This window comes from Saccostrea echinata, unplaced genomic scaffold, assembly GCF_033153115.1.
Source record: "Saccostrea echinata isolate AGI-Se365-2 ecotype Australia unplaced genomic scaffold, CSIRO_AGI_Sech_v1 ptg000001l, whole genome shotgun sequence".
NCBI classification, from domain to species: domain Eukaryota; kingdom Metazoa; phylum Mollusca; class Bivalvia; order Ostreida; family Ostreidae; genus Saccostrea; species Saccostrea echinata.
Window position 1 is genome coordinate 8870238 of NW_026889750.1, and position 20278 is coordinate 8890515.

A 20278-nucleotide genomic window follows, 5' to 3' on the forward strand; every position below is an offset into this window, starting at 1 on the left:
GCATTTACAGTTTGGAGGGGGGTTACAAACAAATATTATATTTTCAAGTTGGGAAACACTTTGATGAAAAATTCATTGACAAACAAAAAAGAAAAAAAAAAGGATACAGCGATAAGGAAGCTATGTTTTATATAGTTTACTATATATCGGCAAATTTGTTCCTATGCCCATGAATAATATCAGTTTTCAAATTATCTAAGGTAGAATCATAATTTCTCTATGCCTTGTATTTGTAATTGTTATTTTTGAGAAGATAGTGTCCATTGTATTTCTAAGTAAAAATATCTCTTACTGTGGTCCAAAATTTTCCCCGATTTGAAATTATTTGAATTTATACTACATGAGGAAACATGCGTATTTTAATATGACTTATCCTGACGGAGTGGTTCTTGATAGAAGATTTTGAAGTTTTCTCCCATGTATTCCCATGTAAAATTTTGATCCTCCTTGTGGACTAACAGTACCCCTTCGGGTCATTATTTAAACAAACTTTGAGTTTTACTAGATATACATGAGGTTGCTTGGATATAAATATGGTTTATTAGAATAAGTGGTTCTAGATGACACGATATGATTTTTTCCCCTATATTTTCATTTTAAAACATTGGTCCCCCATTTTGGCCTCATCCTTTCACCGGGGCCTCAATTTCAACATTTGAATCTGTACTACCTGAGGATGCTTGCACATTAAAATGACTTATCATAGACTTGTTCTTGTAGAGTATATTATATATTATTATTTTTTATTTCAAAGGAAAAAAAAAACTTTTTTCCTTGTCAGGGCTTCACCATACTCCCGGGGGGGGGGGGGGGGTTGATTTCAAAACACACCAATTTTTTTTAAAAGATTTTCTTTCCTATGCATACCCTTCCAAAGTTTTGACACCTTTTTTTGTCTGACCTTATCCTCTAGGCCACGATTTTTACAACTATAATAAATTAGATCTTTTCTTTCCAAGAGGTTCTTAAGGAGGGATTCTTGTCTGGTTTCTGACTAGATGAAATATTCAAAGTATATATGCTTATATGTCTTATATATTTAGATGTAAGGGATTTAAAAGATCATATTTTTCTTTCCTCATCATAATTGAACAACTTTAAATAGAAATGGTAAACTGAGTTGGAAATCTAGCAGGGACTATATTTTTGGCGGAACGGCGGCGTATGAAAATATCTCCTTTTCTGCTTCTCAAAATTACTATAGAGCAATGAATTTATTTAAAATTTTTAAACAATCAAAGACTTAAAGAAAATTTCAAATTTAAGTAAAATTAATAATAATGGACTGACGTTTTAAAATATATCAAATAAATATGATTTTTCAAACAAACTACAATATTTTTTAACTTTCAAAAGCTTAAAAATCTAAGACAAATAGAGGAAATTCGGATTAGCCAATATTTATTTTAGTTAAATTATTTATGTCAATTTGGTAGTATCATCTAATAGACCCTAATATCTTTCCAGATGCGCATTTCGACAAATTATGTCTCTTCAGTGATGCTCAAGCTGGAACGTTTGAAATCCAAAATATTTAAATAAGAAAAGACTTTGAAGAGCTGAAAAAAGTGCCAAAGACTGGAGCCAAAGACTTCGAAGGATCAGGGAGACAATCCTTAATTTTGAAATTAAGGAAATACATTCTTATTTACCTGTAATGGTAGACTAAACAAGATGAATGTAGAGGATATAGAATCAAAGTTTGTTACTCTGTTAAAAATCCTTCTGATTCTACACACAGGTACTCTGAAGTTCATATTGAAAGGATGCTGGAGTTCCTCAATGGCATCATTTATATGTAGTCTTTGGACACCAGGTCTTCCAACAAACTGTTGAAATTTCTCTGGACTCTAATTGTGCTACTTTATTAGTAAGGCCTGTTTTTATATTTCTAGGAAGCAGAATTTATTTTAAAAAAAACTTCTACATGAGAAGAAGACAGTTGCTGTGGCCTTCATTTTGACATTCAGTTAAATTAACTGTTTTATCAATTAACATTGTTATGCTTTCACGTTAAATTGTCAAATTTTTATCAATTTAAAACGTTTGTTAAAAAGCACTGTAACTCTACCGCGTGCGTAAACCTCCGGGTAACATTACATAGCAACGGTTGACAATGCATGACGACGAGTAACAGTATAAAAATTGTTAACTGCGCAGCAATGGTTTTCGCGGATAATAATTTCACATGTTACTCTAAAACATGTAATATTTTTTTATACTAATCTATTCTTATATCAACTCGATATATCCCAGTGAACTCGAAATAAAAGACACCACAGAGTCTTATACATCTTTTCATATTTGGAAATTTTACTAACTTTAGATGATAAGGGACAATTGTATGACAAACGAGATGAGTTCAGCTTTTCCATCGTCAACTTTTCTTATTTATGTAGTAAAATTCCGCTATCATCTACATAGGGTGTCCCAACTTATTCGATACTTATGTTTTTTTGTTAATTAAATTATTTATACATAATTTTATTTTCAAAAAGTGAATGGTATTGGGCAGCGGCAAAGCCGTTTTAGCCCTTTCTCTATAATATTAAATAAAATCGTACGTGTTTATCGTAAATGATCTTTGATCATAAAATGTTCATTTCAATCAGAATAGATCAATGCTATTTTGATTTTCTATTGCTTATCTTTAATCAAAAGAAATTTGTCTATTCAAATTTAAAAACAAATGTGTGTATGTTTTAGAAAAGCAAAACGCTGTGAATATCAGTCCTTTATCATCACTGGGATAAAACTGTAAGAATTCGGTTTTATTACAACATGTAGTAGATTAAAAAAGATAATCCAAATTTAAATGATTATAACAACATTTAGTAGAATAATCAAAATAAAAAAAAATTGAAAAACTTACAGTTTGATGTATTTTTGTTGTTGGTGATTTGAAATTTTATTCAGTACTCCTGAAAATGATATCTTACACTGAACATCTTGTTTTCTTTATAAGTTGCTTCTTATATATCATGGTGTGGTTATGGGGCTGTATGATAACTATTTATCCTTCTGTATTTAATACTTCAGAGTCGCTGGCGTGGCACAGTGGTTAAAGCGTTCGCTCTAGAGTCGCGGAGTAAGGAGTTGATCCTTACGTCACGGGTTCGAATCCCACTGTGGGAAGTGGAGACCGGTCCTTCATATGAGACCGTATAAATGCAGGTCCAGTGTAACAGTAGGTGCTGGCACTAAAAAGATCCCTCATTGCTCAATGACCCCGAGTGCCGAGTATAGGTCAAAATTTGCAACTCTCCACCGGCAAGTGGTGGCGTCTCCATATGAGTGAAAAATTCTCGAGAGAGACGTTAAACAATAAACAAACAAACTTAATAATTCAGAAATGAAAAAGGAATTAGATTACACGATCAGTATGTACTGGTCCCAGCTGACAAAGCTGATAACAACATAATCTTTGCTTGTAAGGCTCATTATTTGAATTGTGTTTTAGAGGAACTAGAATTTAATTCTGCAGGTGGAAATCCAACTTACACCCATAGCTCCCTTTCTAAGGAGGAAATTCTTCAAAATCATGTGTCCGTTTTAGATAGTTTTAATATTCCCAGAAATCAAAATGAATTTGAATTACCATACCTTTACTGGATTCCTAAACTTCATAAAAATCCTAACAAACAAAGATACATAGCGGGTTCCATTAAATGTTCTACGAAGCCTCTTTCTTTACTCCTCACTAAAATATTTACTGTAATGAAGGAGAAACTTCAGGAGTACTGTACAACAGTATATTCGAAAAGTGGTGTAAATCAGATGCGGATACTTAAAAACTCCAAAGAACTTTTAGAAAATTTGAAATCACAAAATTTTACTAAAATCAATATCATCAAAACGTACTACTTTTCAACACTTTATACAACCATTCCCCGCGATAAATTGAAGTCCATGCTTTTTGACATCATAGACAGCTGCTTTTTCAATAAAAATGGAACTCGTAAATATACTTACCTTGTCATTGGTCATTTGCAAAATTATTTTCTTAAAAAGCACAAGTACTCTGAAGTTGATATTAAAAAGATGCTTGAGATTCTGATTGACAATATCTATGTAGTCTCAAGAGATGAGGTCTTCCAACAATCTGTAGGAATTCCCTTGGGTACCATATGCGCCCCCTTATTATCAGACCTATTTTTGTATTCATATGAAGCAGAATTTATTCAAATACTTCTACATGAGAAGACACTTGCTATGGCCTCCAACTCGACATTCCGATATATCGACGACGTATTATCAATTAACAATAGTTACATTCATTCATATGTCGACTCGATATATCCCATTGAGCTTGAAATAAAAGATACCACATATTCTGACACATCTGTTTCATCTGTTCCAACCTTTTGGTCTGAGAATCGCTGAAGAGACATAATTTGTCGAAATGCGCATCTGCTACATCAAAATTGGTACCGTATATGATTTACATTTCATATTTAGATATTTTACTAGAAAAAGACATTAATTGTAACCTAACAATAAAGCTTTATGATAAACGTGATAACTTCAACTTTTCAATCGTCAACTTCCCTTACTTATGTAGCAATATACCCTTATCACCTGCATGTGGGGTTTATGTCTCTCAGTTGATTCGATACGCAAGAGCATGCACTACGTATGAACAATTTCTAAAGCGAGGCAAGCTATTGATAAACAAGTTGATGAATCAAGGATATCAACAGTCTCGTTTGAAGTCATCATTTTGCAAGTTTTACGGTCGATACATGCCCTCGTCAGTACATACAACCTATCATTGAGTCAAATGCTGAATGACGATTTTCATACTAATTGTTAGGCCATTATCTATAAACTGAACTGTCTACGGATTTTTCCGGTTTTATTCCCGATTATGACAAGGAGCACATGGCGGATGTGACCGGTCGGCAGGGTATGCTCACTCCTCCATGGCACCTGATCCTACCTCTAAATTTTGAGGTGCGTGTTTGCTCTGCTCCAAATTTGTATTGTTTCATTTGAGAGAGTTTTGATAAGACAAAAGAGTCCTCTGGTGATCCCCGCAGATCTGTTGACAGATTCCAAGAATCTGCCATGATATTATCTTTTGTTAAAATTTCAATATAACGTCCTTCGTTATAATGCAGGAGGATATACAGTTCATATAGAGCTTCTTGTTGTTTGTGTTGGTTAGCACGGTAACATTACACTACATGTAACAACATGAGTATACCATGACGCTTCAGGGTATATAAATATGATATCTTGTCACTCCGAATTCAAACGCCCAATTCCTACACCGTAAACCTAGGTAAATCTTTGTCCGTAGTTACGGCCCTCCCCATTTTTTGAACACCCAATGACAGCCCTCCCACCTCATCACTTTACCTCTGTTGATCTACAATACGACCGTACATAATATTTGGATGTATAATATTTGTTTTTATCTCCCTCAGATATTTAATTGCATCCATCTTTTTACCAATTGAGTACAGGAATAAAATTAAGTATATCTTATTAGAGCAGCATTCCATTTTTACACTAACTTATAACAGATTCAAACTTGCATAAATAATTTTATTCTTGCTTTGTTTTCTAAGTTGATGGATGCATTATATAAATTGAAGGAAAGGAAGCTTAATTGTACGTTGAGGTTGTCACGAGCTATGTCTGACAAAAGTCATTTTACGCAGTCTTAGAGAACAATACAATGCTTTGTTCCTAATGAAGTATCTATGGTCTGCACCGGGAATTCTGTTCTTCAGGCAGTTTATTATGCAAGACACAAAACTACTATTTTAAGCTCTCCAAAGGAGACATTTTCCCCCGTTTCTATGTTGTTTTACTGCGATAAATAAAGATAAACTAAAGGCACTGTGAGCACTGAGATCAGAAAATGATATTCCTTGCTCCCATTTGAGTGGCAAAATGCATATTTTCGCAATTTGAATACCCAGTTGATGTCCCTGTTTCCTTTGCTATAAATGATGATGTTGGTAATGACTTTGTTTGACTGTTGATATTATTTTATTGTTTGTTTTTTTATTGCTTAAAGTCCCTCTCGAGAATTTTTCACTCATATGGAGACGCCACCACTTGGCGGTGGAGAGCTGCCAATTTTGACCTATACTCGGCACTCGAGGCCATTGAGCAGTGAGGGATCTTTTTCATGCCAGCACCTACTGCGACACGGAACCTCGGTTTATACGGTCTCATCCTAAGGTCCGGTCTTAAAAACAATTTTAAAACTTAAGTATTAAAATTTTAAACAAAATTCCATTATTAACTCTCAGTCATATTTTTCTGATCCACTTTAAGACAAATCTTAAATTTTAAGTGCAAATTTTTAAACTTAAGTCTCTCTTAAGATTTTAGACGGTTTCAGGATCCCAGAGACTGGTCTCCGAAGACTACAATAGATATTGTCAATGAGGACCTCTGGCATCTTTTTGATATCACCTTCAGAGTAATTGTATGCAGATTTAGATTAGAATGATTTTTAACAAAGAAATTTTGTAAATGACCAATCATAAGCTTTTTCATTGAGGAAGCAGTTCTATGTGATGTCAAAAGTCTGGTCTTCAATTTATTGTAACGAATGGTTGTATAAAGTGTAAAAATACTGGCTTTTGATGCCATTGATTTTGGGGAAAAAAGTAGGTGATTTTAAATTTTCTGAAGGTTCTTTCCATTAATACCACTTTTCGAATATGTTCTTTAAGAGCACTACTAAAGTTTTTTTTTTGGCTGATGTTAATGTTTTTTAGGAGTAAAGAAAGAGGCTTGTTAGAATATTTACTAAATCATCCTAGGTATGTTGGTTTTAATTAAGCTTTGGAATCCAATATAGATATGATAATTCACATCAATTACGTTGTTGGAATATGGAAAATATTTAATCAAAACGGACGTATAGGTTTGAGGAATCTTTTCCTGTGAAAGGGAACTATGAGTTTTAGTTGAACTACCACTTCTAGAATTGAAACCAATTTCCTTTAAAGTGAGCCTTAAAAAGGACTATGTTGTTACATGCTTTGACACCTGGAATCAGTAATTGCTGATTCTTTCGTCTCTTCTAAATATTTACATGGGGCGGGGACCATGGAAATGGAAATGGAATACCACGTGTTTTTCATATCTTTTAGATAAAACATTTTATTTATATTTACATTTTTTTTCACATATAAATGTACATATAAGTATTCACTATCTAGTTTATGGGGATATTAACGACAGTTGGAACAACATTTTATTTCACATATAAATATAAGAAATCACTGTCTAGTTTGTTTAGTATGCCAGGGACATTAACGACAGTTGGAAACGAGGGATAATTTATGTATAATGGACATTGTCAACCAAGCAAATTAAGAATTTGGTACCAGAAATTGATCAGTTACTGGACCCCTTGTATACCTTGCGATTGTCAGATTAAGAAAGATTACAACAAAAGTAAGCTTTATAAGAAGTTAAGATAATGTTGAGCCATTGTGTGGTGTGGGATGACATTGACAGAATATGAACGTCTTCTAATTATGTCAAATTATTTTATGAAACTTTACGGCGAAATCCTCCATTCTAACTGGGTGGCTCAGTAGGCTGAGCGCTCACTCCGTAGTCAGAAGGTGTTTGGTATGCACCTAAGCCGCAATAATCCTAAGTCTTAAAAAAGTAGCAAATGTTCCTTCGCCTAGCACTCAGCACCTTGAAGTCAAAGTTGCGGGACTTCCGGAACCAAGGCCCTGTGTCATGGCATGCGTTAGCACGATAAAGAACCCTTACTGTATTTGACGGAAACTCTGGCTACCAAGGAAGAATTATGTAATATTTACACCAAGTCATTTATCCATTGTTTAGATGGAGCGTATATATGGTTTATTACCGAAAGAATTTCTGTGGGTGAAACTTGTGAAAGGACAATGAAGATATTGGCTGTGTGGACGGTGGTCATTTATGCTCTGTCATTCAGCGATAGAGGAGTAGCGTGTCCCGACATATGTTACTGTTCTGGTACTAATGTTTGTAAAGGTACATATGTAAACTGTTATATGAGAGGACTCACCAAAATTCCGACCAATTATCCCAACGATACTTGCGCATTGTAAGTTTTAAACTGTTTTATTGATTTATGCATGGTACTAATAATAATATCAAAAGTATGCTTCATAAAACCTCATGGGGAAACGTATATATATATATATATATATATATATATATATATATATATATATATATATATATATATATATATATATATATATATCTATCTATCTATATCTATATCTATATATATATATATATATATATATATATATATATATATCAATTTAATTACATGCCTAGATAGCAAAGTGAACAGTATTTATAATGTAACTAGTATTAATTGTAACGGGGACCGTTACAGATGTTCCCCAAACGCTCCCCAATTCCCTTTTGGTGTCTTATTTCCTGTAAGCTTCATTAAATAAGGCAATGAAGTATATTGGTCATTTCACGCGCGCGCACGTGTATGCATGTGCAGTATGACCATGTCATCCCATCTATACTATAAATGCATCTTTATATTCTCAGTATCAAAACATTTCATAAAAAATATATAAGTTCCGGCTATATCAAGTATATTGGTCATCTTAGCATTGCGCGCACGCGCACCTGTATGCATGTTCATAATGACCATGCCATTATGTCTACACTTATAATATGTCTGTTTATTCTTAGTATCAAAGCTTTTCTTCAAAAATATAAAAGTTACGGCTATATTAAGTATATTGGTCATTAAACGCATTGCACGCGCGCGCATGTGCATGCATGTGCATGATGGCCATATCATCTTGTCTACACTTTTAATATATCTGTATATTCTTAATATCAAAGCTTTTCATCAAAAAATATAAAAATTACGGCTATATTAAGTGAATTGGTCATTTAACACATTGCACGCGCGCGCACGTGCATGCATATGCATGCATGTGCATGATGATCATGTCGTCTTGTCTACACTTTAAATACATATAAATATTTTGAGTATCAAAGGATTTCATCAAAAAGTTTCAAAGTTACGACTATATCAAGTAAATTGGTCATTTTACGCTTTGCGCGTGCGCGCACGTGCATGCATGTGCATGTTGACCATGTCATCTTGTTCACACTTTTAATATATCCTTATATTCTGAGCATCAAAGCATTTTATCAAAAAATATAAAAGTTACAGCTATATCAAGTATATTGGTCATTTTACGCATTGCACGCGCACGCACGTGCATGTGCGTGCGCGCAAAATGACCTTCGTTCCGCAAATCTACATAACATGCCTAGTAACCCTAAAAAGGTTTCACCTCAATCGGATGTGTAGTTTCGGATATCACTCACGGACAAAAAAGTGCCCAGGAAGAAAAATAATAATAATAATAATAATAACTAGATGAGATCTCGTTGCGAGCAACGAGTAGGTCTTCCGTCCGATTTTTAGATAAGATGAGATATGATTTTGACTATGATCTTTCTTAAAAGATAATAATATATATACTTCCCTAACTAGATTTCATTCTTTTGATTTATATAACATTATGAAAGAGCTATAGATGACATGCTTTTGGCCCCTCTGAGCCCCTAGATTGAGGGGTCAGCCCCTTTTTCTTGATATCAATTGAAAGGTCTTGTGATTTCTTTTTGTTGTGGAGATATGCTGAATGGAAATATTTAGGGGCCACCCCTCCAAGTCCTTAATGGGGCAGTTTGACAAAAACTCAAAGGGCGCATATTGTTTAGAACATTATTCTGACCATCTTTTGATCAGCATTGCATATCAAAATATCCCCCCTTTTCGAGATATAAAGCGTCAAAGATTTAGCATTCTGGCCCCTTGTGACCCCTTATTACGTAACGTATGATCAGAATCTTATCATATAATGTTGTAAATCGTTAAGATAAACATCTTTGCTTCAGTAATGTGTTACAGATTATTGATCGATAAAGAGTTATAGATGAAAGACTTTTGGCCCCTCTGAGCCCCTAATTTGAAGGGTCAGCCCCCTCTTCTTGATATCAAATGAAAGGTCTTGTGATTTTGAAGACTTTTTGTTCAACAACTATTCAGAGATTTCTTTTCGTTGTGGAGATATGCTGAATAGAAATATTTAGGGGCCACCCCTCCAGGTCCTTAATGGGGCAGTTTGACAAAAATTGAAAGGGTGCATATTGCTTAGAACATTATTCTGACCATCTTTTGTTCTGTATTGCTTATCAAAATATTCCCCCTTTTCGAGATATAAAGCGTCAAAGATTTAGCATTCTGGCCCCTTGTGACCCCTTATTACGTAACATGTGATCAGAATCTTATCATATATTGTTGTAAATCGTTAAGATAAACATCTTTGCTTCAGTAATGTATTACAAATTATTGATCGTTAAAGAGTTAAAGATGAAAGACTTTTGGCCCCTCTCAGCCACTAATTTGAGGGGTCAGCCCCTTTTTCTTGATATCAAATGAAAGGTCTTGTGATTTTGAAGACTTTTTGTTCAACACCTATTCAGAGATTTCTTTTCGTTGTGGAGATATGCTGAATAGAAATATTTAGGGGCCACCCTCTAGGTCCTAAATGGGGCCGTTTGACAAAAATTGAAAAATTACATATTGTTTAGAACATTATTCTGACCATCTTTTGTTCAGTATTGCTTATCAAAATATTCCCCCTTTTCGAGATATAAAGCGTCAAAGATTGAGCATTCTGGCCCCTTCTGACCCCTTATTACGTAACATATGATCAAAATTATATCATATCTTGTTGTAAATCGTTAAGATAAAAAACTTTGCTTCAGTAATGTATTATAAGTTATTGATCGTTAAAGAGTTAAAGATGAAAGACTTTTGGCCCCTCTCAGCCCCAAATTTGAGGGGTCAGTCCCTTCTTCTTGATATCAAATGAAAGGTCTTGTGATTTTGAAGACTTTTTGTTCAACAACTATTCAGAGATTTCTTTTTGTTGTGGAGATATGCTGAATTGAATTATTTAGGGGCCACCCCTCCAGGTCCTTAATGGGGCCGTTTGACAAAAATTGAAAGAGTGCATATTGTTTAGAACATTATTCTGACCATATTTTGTTCTGTATTGCTTATCAAAATATTCCCCCTTTTCGAGATATAAAGCGTCAAAGATTGAGCATTCTGGCCCCTTCTGACCCCTTATTACGTAACATATGATCAAAATTTTATCATATATAGTTGTAAATTAATGAGATAAACATCTTTGCTTCAGTAATGTATTACAAATTATTGATCGTTAAAGAGTTAAAGATGAAAGACTTTTGGCCCCTCTCAGCCCCTAATTTGAGGGGTCAGCCCCTTATTCTTGATATCAAATGAAAGGTCGTATCATTCTGCACAACTTTTGTTCTATATGTTTTAACAAATTCTTAACATGTATGAAGATATGAAAGAAAAGGTGTAAAATTTTGTGAGATGTTTCTGAGACATGTTTTGAGCCCTACCGAGCTTCGGCGCCTTTTGCGCTAGAGGGATTTGGACATGTGCCTGCAATTCTACAAACCTTTCCCTACCTTCACTAAAAATCTTGACTCAATATCTTAAGTCGTTTCGGAGGAGTTTCCAGGACAAGCCAACCCTCTGAAAATCAGAAAATCCTAAATATCTCGAGATGGGAAGTGACGTCATCAACGAAAAAAATTTCCAATAAGGTTCAGATCAATACCTATCAGATCTGAAAGTTTCATGAAAATCGACCAAGACGTTTCCGAGAACTCGCGTGCACAAAATCGGTAAGAATAATAATAATAATAACTAGATGAGATCTCGTTGCGAGCAACGAGTAGGTCTTCCGTCCGATTTTTCGATAAGATGAGATATGATTTTGACTATGATCTTTGTTAAAAGATAATAATATATAGACTTCCCTAATTAGATGTCATTCTTTTGATTTATATAAAATTATCAAAGAGCTATAGATGACAGGCTTCTGGCCCCTCACAGCCCCTAATTTGAGGGGTCAGCCCCTTTTTCTTGATATCAAATGAAAGGTCTTGTGATTTTGAAGACTTTTTGTTCAACAACTATTCAGAGATTTCTTTTCGTTGAGGAGATATGCTGAATGGAAATATTTAAGGGCCATCCCTAAAAGTCCTAAATGGGGCCGTTTGACAAAAATTGAAAGGGTGCATATTGTTTAGAACATTATTCTGACCATCTTTTGTTTAATATTGCTTATCAAAATATTCCACCTTTTCGAGATATAAAGCGTCAAAGATGTAGCATTCTGGCCCCTTGTGACCCCTTATGCGTAACATATGATCAGAATCTTATCATATATTGTTGTAAATCGTTAAGATAAGCATGTTTGCTTCAGTAATGTATTACAAATTATTGATCGTTAAAGAGTTATAGATGAAAGACTTTTGGCCCCTCTGGGCCCCTAATTTGAGGAGTCAGCCCCTTTTTCTTCATATCAAATAAAAGGTCTTGTGATTTTGAAGAATTTTTGTTCAACAATTATTCATATATTTCTTTTCGTTGTGGAGATATGCTGAATTGAAATATTTAGGGGCTGCCCCTCCAAGTCCTTATTGGGGCCGTTTGACAAAAATTGAAAAGGTGCATATTGTTAAGAACATAATTCTGACTATCTTTGGTCTGTATTGCTTATCAAAATATTCCCCCTTTAAGAGATATAAAGCGTCAAAGATTCAGCATTCTGGCCCCTTTTGACCCCTTGTTACGTAACGTATGATCAGTATCTTATCATAAATTGTTGTAAATCGTTAAGATAAGCATGTTTGCTTCAGTAATGTACTACAAATTAGTGATCGTTAAAGAGTTAAAGATGAAAGACTTTTGGCCCCTCTGAGCCCCTAATTTGAGGGGTCAGCCCCTTTTTCTTGATATCAAATGAAAGGTCTTGTGATTTTGAAGACTTTTTGTTCAACAACTATTCAGAAATCTATTTTCGTTTTCGAGATATGCTGAATTATAATATTTAGGGGCCAGCCCTTCAAGTCCTTAATGGGGTCGTTTTGGAAAAATTGAAAGGTTGTATGTTGTTTAGAACATTATTCTGAACATCTTTTGTTCAATATTGCTTTTCAAAATATTCCCCCTTTTTGAGATATAAAGCATCAAAGAATTAGCATTCTGGCCCCTTTTGGCCCCTTATTACGTAACATATGATCAAAGTTTTAAAACATATAGTTGCAAATCGATAAGATGAACATTTTTGCTTCAGTAATTTATAACAAAATATTGATCGTTCAAAAGTTATACATTAAAGACTTTTGGGCCCCCTGAGCCCCTTATTTAAGGGATCAGCCCTTTTTTCTTGATGTCAATTGAAAGGTCTTGTGATTTTGAAGATTTTTTGTTCAACAACTATTCAGAAATCTATTTTCGTTTTCGAGATATGCTGAATTGAAATATTTAGGGGCCAGCCCTTCGAGTCCTTAATGGGGCCGTTTTGCAAAAATTGAAACGTTGCATATTGTTAAGAACATTATTCTGAACATCTTTTGTTCAATATTGCTTTTCAAAATATTCCCCCTTTTTGAGATATAAAGCATCAAAGATTTAGCATTCTGGCCCCTTTTGACCCCTTATTACGTAACATATGATCAAAATTTTAAAACATATAGTTGCAAATCGATAAGATAAACATTTTTGCTTCAGTAATTTATAACAAAATATTGATCTTTCAAGAGTTATACATTAAAGACTTTTGGCCCCTCTGAGCCCCTAATTTGAGGGATCAGCCATTTTTGTTTGATATCAAATGAAAGGTCTTATCATTTTACACATCTTTTGTTATACATGTTTTAACAAAATATTTACAGGTAAAAAGATATAAAAGAAAACGTGTCAAATTTTGTGAGATGTTTGTGAGCCTATTTTTCGAGCCCAGGCGAGCTTCAACGCCATTTGAGCTGGAAAGATATAGATGCCCAATTGCACATCTACAATCTTTCCTCTATCTTCACTGAAAATCTTAACTCAATAGCTTTAGTCGTTTAGGAGGAGTTTCCAGGACAAGCCGACCCTCTGAAAATCAGAAAATCGTCAATATCTCACGACCGGAAGTGACGTCATCAAAAAACAAAAAAACCTATCAAGATCAATTGAATATCTTTTACATCTGAAAGTTTGGTGTAAATCGGCCCAGCCGTTTCTGAGAAATCGCGTGCACAAAATCGGTTGGAAGAAAAATAATAATAATAATAATAATAATAATAGGGAAAAAGAAACCGAACGAAAACAATAAGGTCTTCCGTTGGAGACGGAAGACCTTAATAATAATAGGGAAAAAGAAACCGAACGAAAACAATAAGGTCTTCCGTTGGAGACGGTAGACCTTAATAATAAGAAACAGAGTAAAAACAATATGTTCCCAAACTTCGTTTGGGGAACATAATTATCTACATTTGAAAATGTTTTGTTAACTACTTTGATAACCACATTTTGTATGTAATTACGTCTGGAAGTGTAGTAAATATATCGATTAGAAAGAGAGGTGGAGGCTCTTGGAGGAAAAAGATAAACAAAATGTTTAATGATATATAGATTCCTGTATATGTTTCTAATTTGATCCAGAGGAAAAGTTACATGTAAAATTACTGTGAAGTGAATGTGTAACTGTAACTTCTATGTCCTTATGCAATGTAATGCATAAATTGATTTAAAACAAGATCGTGGTGAAGGTTTTCGTTTCCCTCAGAAAATAAAGTGATAAAGACTATTCAGGTAAATTCAAACCACTGGAATTCAAGCTACCAGAAATACCAGCAAAATTTCTCGGACTGAATATTCATAACGATTTCTTATTTCTTTTCCTCAGAAATCTGGTCGGCAATAGAATAACAGAGATAGAGCATGGGTCATTCGAAGAACTGGCAAAGTTACAGTTTTTGTATGTATCCATTTGAATTTGAATGACATAATAACAGAATATCCACAAAGCTTTCCCGAGTCACTTTCTCTTCTTGACCTATTCTATATACATGCAGTTCTGTAGCATCATTTCTTTTATTATTCAGAGCAGTTTTTACTGGCTTGTTTGTCTCTGTACATTCTCATATAAATCATAAATACTTTATTTGGACTCACCCTTGTAGTTCAGTCGGTAGAGCGCTCGCTCCGTGATCGGGAGGTCGTGAGTTCGAATCTAGGCCGCGACTGACCTAAGTCGATAAAAAATGGGTAGCAACTGTTCCTTCGCCATGCGCTCGGCACTTTGAAGTGAAAGTTGCGGGTCCTTCGGATGAGACTTTAAAAACCGAGGCCCCGTGTCACGGCAGACGTTGGCACGATAAAGATCCCATACTGCTCAATGGCCATCAGTGCCGAGTAAAGGTCAAAATTTGAAGCCCTTCACGGGTATATGGAGACGTCTCTCTATGAGTGAAAAATTCTCGAATGGGACGTAAAACAACATACAATCAATCAATCCTTGTCACATGATATAGTCCATTTCAATTATAATTTAAATAGAATTAAACATGTTAAAATTAATAAAATATAAAGGTTTGATAAAAAAGTGATAATGATAATAGCTAGGCTTTTTTCCCATCGCATGCTCAAAAATGTCTTTATTTTTACCTATTTGCATAGTGATTTTGTGTGTAACAAACCCACAGAAATAAAATTTTATTTTCCATTTTTTGGGGGTGGGTGGTTTAAAAATGAATAGGGCATTATTTATTATATGAAAATTTATCTATAAAGTGAAAACATATTAAAGCTAACTCAGGTAAATTCCATTTAAAACAAAATTGGCCCTGGTGCATTGAAATGAACTTCCCTAGGAAACTTCATCATTCACTTTAATTGACTTGATTACTTTGTTGTTTCCAAGCCCATTTCTCATTCAACTTTCAGTTGTGATACAATGCAAGTTATTTTGCCTTCACACAGATAAAATCCAAGTTCTGTTTCTCACTTTTCTACGGGAGCCCGTTGAGGCCAGTTCAGAGAAAGAAATAGTTTTTATTGCGTTTGAACGCAAAACATTGCGTTAAATTGCAATAATCATTGCGTTTAAACGCAAAAGATTGCGCTTAATCGCAATGTATATTGCGTTTAAACGCAAAACACTTTGCGTTTAATCTTAAAAGATTGCGATTAAACGCAATCTTTTGCGTTTAAACGCAATACTTTTTGCAAAAACATTTAATTGAATTAAAGTAAAATCTCCTTAATATATTTCTTTTCCATTTTTCTTATCTTTCAGAGGCCTGAACTATAATGGAATAACAAAGATAGAAAATGGCACATTCGAAGGACTGGAAAAGCTAAAGGAGTTGTATGTTTCTGAATTTGTCTGAAATAACATTATATTTTCCAGAAGACTCTGCTTAGTCACTCTTTTCTTGACAAATAACTATGCAGGTCTATTCATTGTAGCATCATTGCTGTTGTGGTTACTTATAAGAGCAATTTTAAGTAGCGTTCTTCTCCCTGTATGTTCTCGTAAAAAGCATGAACATCATTATTTGGATTTACTCTTCCTAAAGGATAGTCTATTTCAATTAAATTGAATATAAACGATATCGTAAAGAATGTAATTTAATACATTCCTTCTGAAGTAGACAATTCTTTAAGAACATTCCCTTTTAACGCCATTAGAAATATGAGCTTACACTAAACCTACTCACCTAAGCGCTGAAATGAAATATATGGAAATAACTATCAGTATTCAAGCTCAAAAGTCCATTAAACAATACAAATCAGGAGCAGAGCAAACACGGACCTCTAAAACATCAGAGGTGGGATTAGGTGCCATGGAGGAGTGAGCATCCTGCCGACCGGTCACACCCACCGTGTGCTCCTTTTCATGACAGGGAAATAACGGAAAAACCGTCAACAACCTCAGTGTGTAAATAATGGCCTAACAATTAGTATGAAAAACGTCAGTCAGCATTTGATCTAATGATAAATTGTATTTGCTGACAAGGTCATTGTATCGACCATAGAACGTACGAAATGATGACTTTAAACGACTTTAAACGAGACTGCTGATAGTCTTTTTTCATCAACTTGTTTGTCAATAACCTCCCTCGTTTTAGAAATAGGTCATACATGTACGCAGAGCATGCTCTTGTGTATCGAATCCAAGATATGGCCTGAAAATCACTCTTGAAAATAAAAGCTAGATATACATGTAAATTGTTTCATATGGAAACTATTTTAAAAACTGATCACTCTTTTTATCCTTGTATAAACATGACTTTGTGGTCAAAACATAACAGAATCGTCTTCCAGCTTCACATTTTTTTAAGGGAATAGTAGTCATTTATCCCAGAGAGATTTATCTCTCTTATGAGAGGGTTAAAACTAACATATTACCAACCCCCTTCCCTCTATCCCAATTCATTTCTCAAACATCCCATTTCTTTAAGTCAAACGAGATACAACTACTTATAAACTCTTAATGAATAAAATATAAACTTATAAAGCTAAATTTAAATTGGGAGAGTTACAAAAGCGAAAACAGTGTTGTTTCAATTTCGTTGACTTCTCGGTACACTTTCAGTTTGTTAGTAATTCAATTTTATACCCTGCTTTTCAAAGTGAATGGATTAAAAGCTGATGATATTGATCATAGACACGCTTACTTTCGTGTATAGTTTAATAATGTCCTTTCATTTTACGAAAAATGAAGATAACGAACAGCAATAAAGCTGCAAAACCAATAAAAAGATCCAAAGTGGGAAAAAGGCATACTAGTACATGGACCCCTGAAATCCCCCGGTGTAGAATCAGGTGGCAAAGAGGAGTAAACATTCCCAATGGTCTGGTCACGCTCGTTTCTGTAAAATTCTTTCAAAAGTTTACTTTTCAGACAGCTTTAGTCTGATTTCAGTAAACTTTCTACACAAGTAGAGTACGCTTAGATACATAATTGTGCACACCAGTATTTGATTTCAATAGATGGTGTGGCATGGTAACCAAAAGTAGAAATGTCCTGTGAAATTCTTTAAAAAGCTACTCATCCTACACTTTAAGTCTGATTTAACTATAACTTTCTACAGGTGTTAGCTATAAAAAAGCCCATAGCAGTAGAAAATGTAATATATACGTAGAAAAAGAACCTTTGGGGTCAGTTTTCTTCAAGAGCACCCTACAAGAAATTGATCCCCGTTGAAAAATGTAATATATATGTAACAATATATTCGAGAAGTGGTGTAAATCAGATGTGGATACTAAAAAATTCCAAGAAACTTTTGGAACATTTGAAATGACAAAATTTTACCAAAATCGACAACATAAAAACTTACAACTTTTCAACTTTATATACAACTATTCCCCACAATAAATTAAAGTCCAGACTTTCTGACATCGTTGACAGCTGCTTTTTCAATAAAAATGGATTCGTAAATTTACTTACCTTGTCATTGGTCATTTACAATATTATTTTGTTAAAAAGCACTCTGATTGTACATACAAGTACTCTGAAGTTGACATTAAAAAGATGCTCGAGTTTCTGATTGACAGTCTTCCAACAATCTATTGGAATTCCAATGGGTACCAATTGCGCCCCGTTATTAGCAGACCTATTTTTGTATTCATATGAAGCAGAATTTGTTCAAAATAATTTTACGTGAAAAGAAGAAAAAAACATTTCTGTGGCCTTCAACTCGACATTTAGATATATCGACGACGTATTGTTAATTAACAATGGTTATTTACATTCTTATGTCGACACGATATATCCCGGTGAGCTTGAGATAAAAGAGACCACAGAGTCTGACACATCTGTTTCATATTTGGATATTTCATTAGAAAAAGACGTTACTGGTAATCTAACAGCAAAGCTTTATGATAAACGTGATGACTTTAACTTTTCAATTGTTAGCTTCCCTTATTTATGCAGCAATATACCCTTATCACCTGCATATGGGGTTTATATATCTCAGTTGATTCGATACGCCAGAGCATGCTCTACATATGAACAATTTCTAAAACGAGGTAAGTTATTGACAAACAAGTTGATGAAACAAGAATATCAGCAGTCTCGTTAAAAGTCATCATTTCATACGTTCTATGGTCGATACAATGACGTTGTCAACAAATACAATCTTTCATTAAGTCAAATGCTGAACGACGTTTTTCAAACCAACTGTTATTTACACACTGAATTATCGACGGATTTTTCCGTTATTTCCCTATCATGACAATGAGCACACGGCGGGTGTGATCGGTCGGCAGGGGATGCTACCTCCTCCATGGCACCTGATCCCACCTCTGACGTTTTAGAGGTCCGTGTTTGCTCCACTCTTATTTTGTAATGTTTAATGGACTTTTGAGCTCGAATACTGTTCGTTATCTCCACATATTTCATGTAGAAAAAGAACCTTTGGGTAAGTTTTCTTCACGTGCACCCTACAAGAAATTGATACCCGTTGAAAAATGATCCAAATTCGGGATTAATTGTTACTTTGCAGTGTTACCATCGAAACAACGTACCAGTTCTTAAAAGTGATATTTTGCTGCTTTAGGAATTTAGTTACCATTTAATCAAAAAACATTTATTTGACTCATCATAAATAGCATTTATCTGATAGAACTAAATTTAAATATCATATATTAATAAAATAACACTGTTGCTGTGGTTACGAAAGAGGGAAAATGTTCAAATTTGTTAACTTTATAGCAATATTAAACCTTATATGGCAGCTTCTTGCATCCAGTTAGAAATTGCGTGGTAGTCAAAATTGAAAATCAGGTTAGTTTTTCATAAATATTAATCATAAAAATTTTGGGAATCTACATCCAAGGAAACAAATTTTTTAATTTTTTTCAACATATCTTTCCTCTACTTCCCATTGCAACGCTTTATTTAAAAAAAATAATTTGAAATAATTTGGATTTGAAAATTAAGACCACACCAATGCTTTTAAAATAGATCACCATTTACTGTACGTGTACAGAAATTGGCGTATTCATTTAGCGCAATCACTGGATATTGAGTTACTGGCGTATTCATGAATTAGCGCTACATGTTAACACGCCGTATATTTTATTAATAAATGATTTGTTAGCGGTATTCATGAATGAGCGCATCGTTGTCCAAAACCGCTAAAATATGAAGTCCGCTTTTTTAAGTACACATAAAGTGTATAGAAATGTGCTTTTTAAAAAGATGGGATCAGACTGGAACATACAGAGAGTAAATTTAAAGTCCCTTTCCGGTATTAAAACCATGGCAACCACTGCCAACCAATAAGAAATATCAAATTTCGTCCTTGGTATATGTTACAAGGATCTTTCTCTATTATTGCTTTTCATTTCAACCTATAATTGTTTTCATTT

General features: G+C 34.2%; 1 protein-coding gene across 1 annotated transcript in view; it reads left to right on the forward strand.

Moving 5' to 3' along the window:
* The window catches only part of LOC133184776 (uncharacterized), a 232884-nt gene that overhangs the window by 48905 nt on the left and 163701 nt on the right, over positions 1-20278 (forward strand). The gene's annotated exons all lie outside the window — the stretch shown is intronic.